Below are 9800 nucleotides of genomic sequence, written 5' to 3' on the forward strand. Positions count from 1 at the left end.
CTGTGTAACTGGCAAGTTACTTCACCTCTCTGAACCTTGGGGTCCTCATATGTCAAATGGGAAGAATGGTATTAATAGCATTAATACCCAATGAGATTTTTGTTGCAACTCAGAAAATTGAGCTAAAACAGAGATCACAAATTGGCAGCCTAAAGGCTGATAGACTTTGACTTTCACAGTGTTTGGAAAAAATGTTATGAAATTCGAGACCTACAATCATGAAAAGTAAGAGGCATTCCCTCTGTGTCACGAACAAGACCATGGTGCCTGCTGTCATGACTTCAACATTATGTAGGAGGCCTAGCCAACAGCAAGACAAATAATATAAAAATTTACTGCATTCCTGTACTCCAGAAGTGATTAGGAAATATAATTTAAAGTTGGGAGATTTCACATAAAAATCCAAGTTTCTGAGTTCTTTTAAAAAATGGGAGGGAATTCCCCTGAAACCCACTGGTTAACGGACTCTGCACTTTCACTACTGAGGATGTGGGTTCAATCCCTGGTTGGGGAACTAAGAGCCCTCAAGCCGCAAAGCACAGCCAAGAAAAGAAAAGAAAAATGGGGTATCTGGCACTAAGGGGCAGCAGTCAAGTGGAGCTCACCCTTTCAGATGAGCACTTATGTTTCATGTGTCTCAAAAGTGGAAAAGCAAGATGGCCAGGCAGGCCACATGATTTTCCATGTTCCTGGCCCACTTTACTCATTCATCTTATTTACAGACTCTGGGTATATGACTTTGAACTTCCCTGGTGGCTCAGATGTAAAGAATCTGCCTGCAATGCAGGAGACCTAGGTTTGATCCCTGGGTTGGAAAGATCCCCTGGAGAAGGGAATGGCAACCCACTCCAGTATTCTTACCTGGAGAATTCCGTGGACAGCGGAGCCTTGCGGGCTACAGTCCATGGGGTTGAAAAGAGTCAGACACGACTAAACAACTAAGCACACACACATGTGACTTTGAGGAACCCTGGAAATCTTTCTTCCTCTTCCAATTTTCTCTAAGCCAGAGCTACCCTCAGTTTCTCTATCAATAAATGTGGGGAGTTCAGTCATGGCTTTACTGACTGGTTACTAAGCGCCACACCCTGTGCTCTGTACCTTATTTGCATGTTACTGGAGTCCTTAAGACACCCCTTGGAAGCAAGCTCTCCTATCATATCCATTTTACAGGTGAGGAAACAAAGGCTCAGAGAGGTATAGCAGCTTGCCCAAGGACTCACTGCTGGAATGTGTAGAGCTGGGCCTCCAGTCCAGGACTGATAGACTCCAGAGCTCCTGCCTAGTCTGAGGATTTCTAAAGGTCTTGCCAGCTCTGATGAGATGATTATTTTTAGAACCACTTCTCTGAGGCTCCAATCAGAGCTCAGCCACACTATCCTCTCCAGGCCACCAGCCTCTCCTGCATGGATGACTGTATCATCAGCCTTCTCTCTGGTATCATCTGCTTTCTCTCTTTCCCCACCACGATCCCCACCAGTTTGACCACAAGAGCCCAAGTGATCTTTCTAGAGCCTGATCAGATTATGGCGCTTTCCTGTTGAAAACCCTCCAATGGCTTCCAATCCCATCCAGAATGAACTCTAAGGTTTTCCCTGTAGATTTCCAGGTTCTATGATGCAGACCTTGTCTCCTACCACTCTTCTTCTTTCACTCCACTCCAGCCACACCTGCCCTCTAGCTGTTCCTCTCTCATATAAACTAGTTTTGTTGCAGGAAGGTGGACCCCTTCCAGGGCCCAAAACTGGGCTCTTGTCTAACACTCGGAAATGAATTGTCCAAGGAGACACATGTGCTGACAAGGCAAGAGATTTTATTGGGAAAGGACTCCCGGGTGGAGAGCAGTAGGGTAAGGGAACCCAGGAGAACAGCTTTGCCACTTGCAGTCTCAGATTTTATGATGATGGGATTCATTTCCAGGTTGTCTTTAGCCAATTGTTCTGACTCAGAGTCCTTCCTGGTGGTGCACGCTTTGTTCAGCCTAGATAGATGCCAGAGAGAAGGATTCTGGGATATGGTCGGACATGCGGTGTCTCCTTTTGATCTTTCCTGAACTCTCCGGTTCAGTTCAGTTCATTCGCTCAGTCATGTCTGACTCTTTGCGACCCCATGAAGTGCAGCACACCAGGCATCCCTGTCCATCACCAACTCCCGGAGTCTACTCAAACTCACGTTCATCGAGTCGGTGATGCCATCCAGCCATCTCATCCTCTGTCGTCCCCTTCTCCTCTTGCCCCCAATCCCTCCCAGCATCAGAGTCTTTTCCAATGAGTCAACTCTTTGCATGATGTGGCCTAAGTACTGGAGTTCCAGTTTTAGCATCAGTCCTTCCAATGCATACCCAGGACTGATCTCATTTAGGATGGACTGGTTGGATCTCCTTGCAGTCCAAGGGACTCTCAAGAGTCTTCTCCAACACCACAGTTCAAAAGCATCAATTCTTCAGCACTCAACTTTCTTCACAGTCCAACTCTCACATCCATACATGACCACTGGAAAAACCATAGCCTTGACTAGACGGACCTTTGTTGGCAAAGTAATGTCTCTGCTTTTGAATATGCTATCTAGGTTGGTCATAACTTTCCTTCCAAGGAGTAAGCGTCTTTTAATTTCATGGCTGCAGTCACCACCTGCAGTGATTTTGGAGACCAAAAAAATAAAGTCTGACACTGTTTCCACTGTTTCCCCATCTATTTCCCATGAAGTGATGGGACCAGATGCCATGATCTTCGTTTTCTGAATGTTGAGCTTTAAGCCAATTTTTTCACTCTCCTCTTTCACTTTCACCAAGAGGCTTTTGAGTTCCTCTTCACTTTCTGCCATAAGGGTGGTGTCATCTGCATATCTGAGGTTATTTATATTTCTCCCGGCAATCTTGATTCCAGCTTGTGCTTCCTCCAGCCCAGCGTTTCTCATGATGTGCTCTGCATAGAAGTTAAATAAGCAGAGTGACAACTCTCCAGTTGGTGGTGGCTTATTAGTTCCGTGTTCCTTACCAGCACCTCCTGTCATAAAACAACTCATGCAAATGGTTACTATGGTGCCTGGCCAGGGTGGGTGGTGTCAGTCAGTGTGCTTCCCCTAACAGTTTCTGCCTTGGGGCCTCTTTCTAGAATGCTCTTTCCCCAGATTTTCCTATAGCTGGCTCCTTCCCTCTATTCACTGTTGTCCAAGTCATTTCTGCAGAAAGGTCTTCCCTGGCCAATCTGTTTAAAATAAACCCCACCCACTCCCATTATTCTCTGGTCCCTTACCCTGCTTCATTTTTATTCATCTTTGACGTTATATTAGACATTATTGTCTGTCCCCCTCATTAGAAGCCCACGATTTCAAGGACTTTTATCTGTTTTGTTCACTGGTATATCTACAGTGCCCAGAACTTCCCTGGAATTGCTCGATCAATATTTGTTGAGATACTCTGAGAAAACAAGGTCCGCTCCACAATCCCCTCCTCCCACCTCACAGAGGCCAAGTTTCCCCAGTAAGAATCCTCCACGTAGGCTGAGAGAGAGCTGGGAGGTAATGTCTGATATGAAGGGCTCTTTCCTTTGTCTTAAAAGGGAGCTGAGAATATCTGGGACAAATGAAAAGGCGGTGGCTTGGAAGTCTCAGTTGACAGAGCAGGTATCCTGCCTGGCCCAGGAGAACCGGTTGGACCGATTTTATCACCCCTGGGGAGGAGGGACTGACAGCAGAAGCTGCAGATGCTCCCAACCCCCAGGGTTGCCAGCAAGTGCCCTGTGGGTTCTCAGGACCTGGAGGGGGTTGCTGTCACGGAGTTTAGCAGTTCTACATCAGGGGTGGGGGTGACCCCCTCGACTGGCCAAGGGTGGCTGGCGTATGGTTTGTCACAGAAGCTGAGGCAGGAGGTCAAGGCCCAACTTCATTGTGTTGAATCACAGAGAGTGAACTGAAGCCCAGAGAGGGGAAGGGTCTTCTCAGGCTCACTATCAGATCCAGCTCTCCTGACCTGAAGGATCATAGTGACTCCGGCGAGCCTGAGGTTCTTTGTTGGGAAAGGATTCGGAGACAAGCAGAGAAGTTAAGAAAGTAAAGTGAAAGTTTATTTAAGCAAAGATATACTCTCAGAGGCAGAGGGGGCAGACAGGTGAAGAACTGCTGCCCTAAGCCTCTTTGGCAATCTGGTTATGAGGGGCCTACAAGTGAAGGGGTGGAATATTCACTGGGGAAGGAGGAGTTTGGGGGTCGGCTTCCCTGACTTTTATGGTTGGTGATGCCATCCAACCATCTCATACTCTGTCGCCTCCTTCTCATCCTGCCTCAGTCTTTCCCAGCACCAGGGTCTTTCCTAATGAGTTGGCTCTTCGCAGCAGGTGGCCAAAGTATTGGAGTTTCAGCTTCAGCACCAGTCCTTCCAATGAACATTCAGGACTGATTTCCTTTAGGATTGACTGGTTTGATCTCCTTGCAGTCCAAGGGACTCTCAAGAGTTCTTCAGCACCACAATTCAAAGGCATCAAGTCTTTGGTGCTCCATCTTCTTTATGGTCCAACTCTCACATCCATACATGACTACTGGGAAAAACATAACTTTGACTAGACGGATCTTTGTCAGCAAAGTGATGTCTCTGCTTTTTAATACGCTGACTAGGTTCGTCATAGCTTTTCTTCTAAGGAGCAATAATCTTTTAATTTCATGGCTGCAGTCACCATCCGCAGTATATGTCACCATACGTAGTCACAAATTGTTTTTTTTTCTTGTGCTGAAGATATTTTCAAAGAGCAATCCCAGACCCCCTCCCCGCCAAAAATAAACCCTGACCTAAATCTGACTCCCTCACATTGTTATTCATGGGCACCTAGTCCCCCTGAACCACCTGAAACCACGCTGGCGGCTCACCGTAGCGGTCACTTGACTCCCACTCTGAGTTGAGGAACGTACACTTGAACTTTAAAACAGATTCTCTTTGGGAAGGAGACCCACAGGGCAACCTGCTTGGCAGAGTGGCTGCCAGGGCATCGTTCGGTGTGAATATTAATGACCCAAGAGCTGCCACCGGTCATGGGACGTTTGGGAGCTTCAGGAGCATTGAGGGCCAGCGCAGGTCTCCCTTGTGAACAGGCATCCAGAACATGGGACTAAAAGGTGGGCTCCCAGGCTGAATGCAGAGACCCTCAGGGAGACAGTGTCGCCAGCACGAGGCATGGGAATGTGTGTCCCTCTGGTCTGTGAGATCCAGGGGGTTATGCACCAGACACACAATGTCACCGTAGGTCAGAGGTTCCAACAAAGGAGCCCAGAGAGGGGCATGGAAGGAGGATGGCCCTATCTGTGGTGGCCATCTTGAAAAGACCAAGTGTAGGTTTTGCTTTGCCTGTTTTTCTACTTTGTGTAAATGGAATCACGCAGGCTTTTGTGTCTAATTTCTTTCAGTTAGCATAATATATGCAAGCTATTCAAGTGATTGCAAGTCAGGTGGCCCATTCTTTTGACATAGTTCTTAATGAGCTAATACTGAGGTAGGAGGTGGATGGGCCCCTGGGCTGGACAGTTGGTGTTTGTTAAACGGAGTTAAATTCAAAGTTTGTTCTCAGCCAGACACTCCAAGGACAAAGCTAGTGTCAGAAGCTGAGCTTTGCTTAAATAGAGATAGAGAGCCCACTCCTGAGGTCAGATAGGACTTCCCTATCTGCACATGCGCAGGAAGGCTTTTGGGGGGTTGAAAAGGGAGGGAATCCCACCCATAATAAATGTGGGCATGTGCCCAAAGTGTTTTGAGGTAGGATACACCTTAGAGAAAATTTGCGTATGCATCTTGGGGAGGGTGCGTCGACCAGTTAGGAGTGAAGAAAGAAACAAGATAATTGGCCAAATGTAAACAAAGACCTTGAAGCACCGTCTTATATAAGTGACTTGAATATTTATTTATTTGGCTGTGCCGGGTCTTCATTGTGGCATGCCATGATCTTTAGTTACGGCATGCGTACTCTTAGTTGTGGCAATGTGGGATCTAGTTCCCTGATCAGGGATCCAACTTATGCTCCCTGCATTGGGAGCACAGAATCTTAGCCACTGGACCACCAGGGACCTTCCCTATATGAGTAATTTAAATGACCTTTTTACTGCGCTCCTCGTTCCGGACACCTGTACTCCTCACTGGGTGTATGTACCTGCCTAGTTTCTGACTTACTGCGCTCCTCCTCTTTGGAGAGGAGGCCCATATCCTTTCTCTCTGGGTACGTATTTCTGCCTTGCTTCTGTCTTAAACAAACTGTTTCTCTGTGTGCTCTCCCACATGTTATGCTATGTCTCTAATAATAAACTTTCCTATTTTCACAGTTTTTTGCCTCCTTGAAATAGTCTTGCTTTCAAGCTTGGTAAAGAGTTAGGGCCCTTTGCTTCTAGCCTCTAGCCCCTGGTGGTCTAATGGATAGGATTCCTGGGTTTTCATCCAGGTTACCCAGTTCAGTTTCTGGGCAGGGAACTAAGATCTCTCTTCAGAACTGCTCACTGCTCTCCCTCTGAGATCAATAACAGTCAGCCTCAGTTTGAAAAAGCTATGCATTTGCCCAAGAGACCAGAGACCAGAAAAAATGAAGGCTAGGGAAGCCCAGTATTGCCCTGAGAATCTCTACCAAGGCAGCTGAATCCTCAGCCATCATGGCAGCTACCTTGCCCATGTCACCACCTCCCATCTCACACACACTAGGCAGACATAATGAATTGATCTCAGCATATTTTTATAAAATATCCTGATGCAGACTCAGACTTCTTCTCAACCCAATAACCTGAGTGACCCACACCAATTGATTGTGGTTGGTATTAAAGATTAAGTGTTCTGCTATCATATCCCCAAGATGTTTTTTTGGGCTCCCAGAGTTATGACATGAGGGGCTCTGATAGCATCCATGGTTTTCCCCACAGCAATATAAGACTGGTGGTGGTGAGGTCTACAGAGTCTGCTCATTCATATATTCTCTGGGTCATGGCTCAAACCCAGCAAGTGTTTGCTACCTGTGTGTCTGGTTACAGCATGACTTAGCTAAGAGGGGAGAGGCTGATTGCTTAGATATGGAGGGGTTGCTCTACTCATTAGATGACTTGATGGAAACCTCCCTGTTTCTGTGTTTTATTTTGATAAAAATATTGTCGTTGTTGTTTAGTCGCTCAATAGTGTCTGACTCTTTTGTGACCTGATAGACTGTAGCCCACTAGGCTCCTCTGTCCCTGGGGTTTCCCAGGCAAGAATACTCGAGTGCGTTGCCATTTCCTTCTGCAGGGGATCTTCCAGACCCAGGGATCAAACCCAAGTCACCTGAATTGCTGGCGGATTCTTTACAACTGGCAAAGCTCGTTAAAATACTGCAATGTCTCAATTACAAAACAAACTCAAGTCTGGCTTATGTTTCACAATTTATGTTGCTGAGAATTCTTGACAATTCTAGCAAGTCTCTTACATTTGAAAAAGTGTTTCCAACCTAGAAAGTTGGGTGAGATGGACTTTCTCATCCTCTGGGAATAGTTACCTGTAGGTGGAGGCTGGGGTTGTGGCAGAATACAGCAACAAAACATCAAGGACCACATTCAAAGCTTGTTTTTGTCTATATGTAGATAATAGTCTGGGGAGGAGACAAGACTCATATGTGAAATAATAGAGGAGAAGTTCCATTAAGCTCTCATTTATCTGAAACTCTGTGCCTAGGCAACAGAGTCCAGCAAGTGATTAAAAAAAAAAAAAAGAAGTTTTTCTTCATAGGCAAGCACTTCAGTTCCTCATTCAGAACAGGTTTACTCAGAACTGGTTTACTAATGCAAAAGACTGGAAGCAGCAAATTAGATTGGTGGGCTTGAGGGAAATATTGGCTACTAGACTCACTGCTAATACACAGAGAAGTGATTCTTGACAGCAAAAGGCAGAGAAAAACAATGATATGTGAGCCCATAACCAGTTGGCCTTTGTAACAAATGGGCAAAAAAATAAAAACAACCCTCAATACTTCTGCTACTTTTGAAAGTTTTGAGTCTTCTTCTGGCTTAATTGCTATTGTGCATAACAATACTCTTGCCTGGCAAATCCCATGGACAGAGGAGCCTGTAGGCTGCAGTCCATGGGTTCACGAAGAGTCGGACACGACTGAGCGACTTCACTTTCACTTTTCACTTTCATGCATTGGAGAAGGAAATGGCAACCCACTCCAGTGTTCTTGCCTGGAGAATCCCGGGGATGGGGGAGCCTGGTGGGCTGCCATCTCTGGGGTCGCACAGAGTCGGACACGACTGAAGCGACTTAGTAGCAGCAGCAGCAGCATAATGATGACCTAGAATAAAATACACATTTCTAAGCACCTACTGTGCTAGGCCTATGCTAAGTAAGCATCTAACACACCCTATCTCACACAAGCTCAGAGGTGGTCCTGTTGTTATCTCCAGTTAACAGTTTTGGAAAGGCACGCACACAGAGGAAGGGAGGTAAAGTGTCCAAGTAAGTATTCAAGGAGGGTTCTGAACCTTTGCAGTCCAGCTTTGCTGTTAGCGTCTACTAGGTTTCAAAGAATCACTTAGGTGAATAAAGCATAGAAAGGCATTGCAGGTAGAGGAACAGCACATGTGAAGACATGGCTAGAAAGTTAAGCTAGTCAGTCACTCAATTTCTGAGTCTTGGTTGTTGCTGTTCAGTTGCTAAGTTGTACCCAAATGTTTGCGAACCCCTTGGACCGTAGCCCACCAGGATCTTCTGTCCATGGGATTCTCCAGGCAAGAATGCTAGAGTAGGTTGCCATTTCCTCCTCCAGGGGATCTTCTCTAACCAGTGATCGGCCTTGTCTCTTGTTTAGCAGGTGGATTCTTTACTACTGAGCCATCAGGGAAACCTGAGTCTTGCTGCTGCTGCTGCTGCTAAGTTGCTTCAGTCGTGTCCGACTCTGTGTGACCCCGTAGATGGCAGCCCACCAGGCTCCTCCGTCCCTGGGACTCTCCAGGCAAGAACACTGGAGTGGATTGCCATTTCCTTCTCCAATGCATGAAAGTGAAAAGTGAAAGTGAAGTCACTCAGTCGTGTCCGACTCTTAGCGACCCCATAGACTGCAGCCTACCAGGCTCCTCTGTCCATGGGATTTTCCAGGCAAGAGTACTGGAGTGGGGTGCCAACACTGTTACTCATCTACAAAATAGTAAGTCCTAAAGGAGATCAGTCCTGGGTGTTCATTGGAGGGACTGATGTTGAAGCTGAAATCCCAATACTTTGGCCACCTGATGCGGAGAGCTGATTCATTTGAAAAGACCCTGATGCTGGGAATGATTGAGGGCAGGAGAAGGGTACGACAGAGGATGAGATGGTTGGATGGCATCACCGACACAATGGACATGGGTTTGGGTGGCCTCCGGGAGTTGGTGATGGACAGGGAGGCCTGGTGTGCTGCCGTTCATGGGGTCTCAAAGAGACTAAGCGACTGAACTGAACTGAAAATAGTAAGAGTATTATCTCACACAAGCTTGTGATAATTAAATGTGATAATGCAAGTAAAGCATTTCACAATGCTTGGATCATAGAAAGTGCATAACGTTAATTACTGTTTTATAAAATACTCTTACTTCTCTTTCTGTTTTTCTACCCCCTCCCAACAAAACTAGTTCCAAGGAGACTACATTTCCCAGCATGCCACCCCGCCCTTTGATCCTAGCTAGACCAAAAAGACGCGCCGCCGAGTGTCTTCAGCCGGAAGACTATAGCCTCCCGGCATGCAGCGCGCCTTCTTCCATTAGCTTTGAAGCACGGCCGGCGCGTTGCCCACCGGGAGTTGTAGTCAGCGGCGTGTTTCCCTGACGCCTGCCGGGCCGGG

This window comes from Bubalus kerabau, chromosome 13, assembly GCF_029407905.1.
Source record: "Bubalus kerabau isolate K-KA32 ecotype Philippines breed swamp buffalo chromosome 13, PCC_UOA_SB_1v2, whole genome shotgun sequence".
NCBI classification, from domain to species: Eukaryota; Metazoa; Chordata; class Mammalia; order Artiodactyla; family Bovidae; genus Bubalus; species Bubalus kerabau.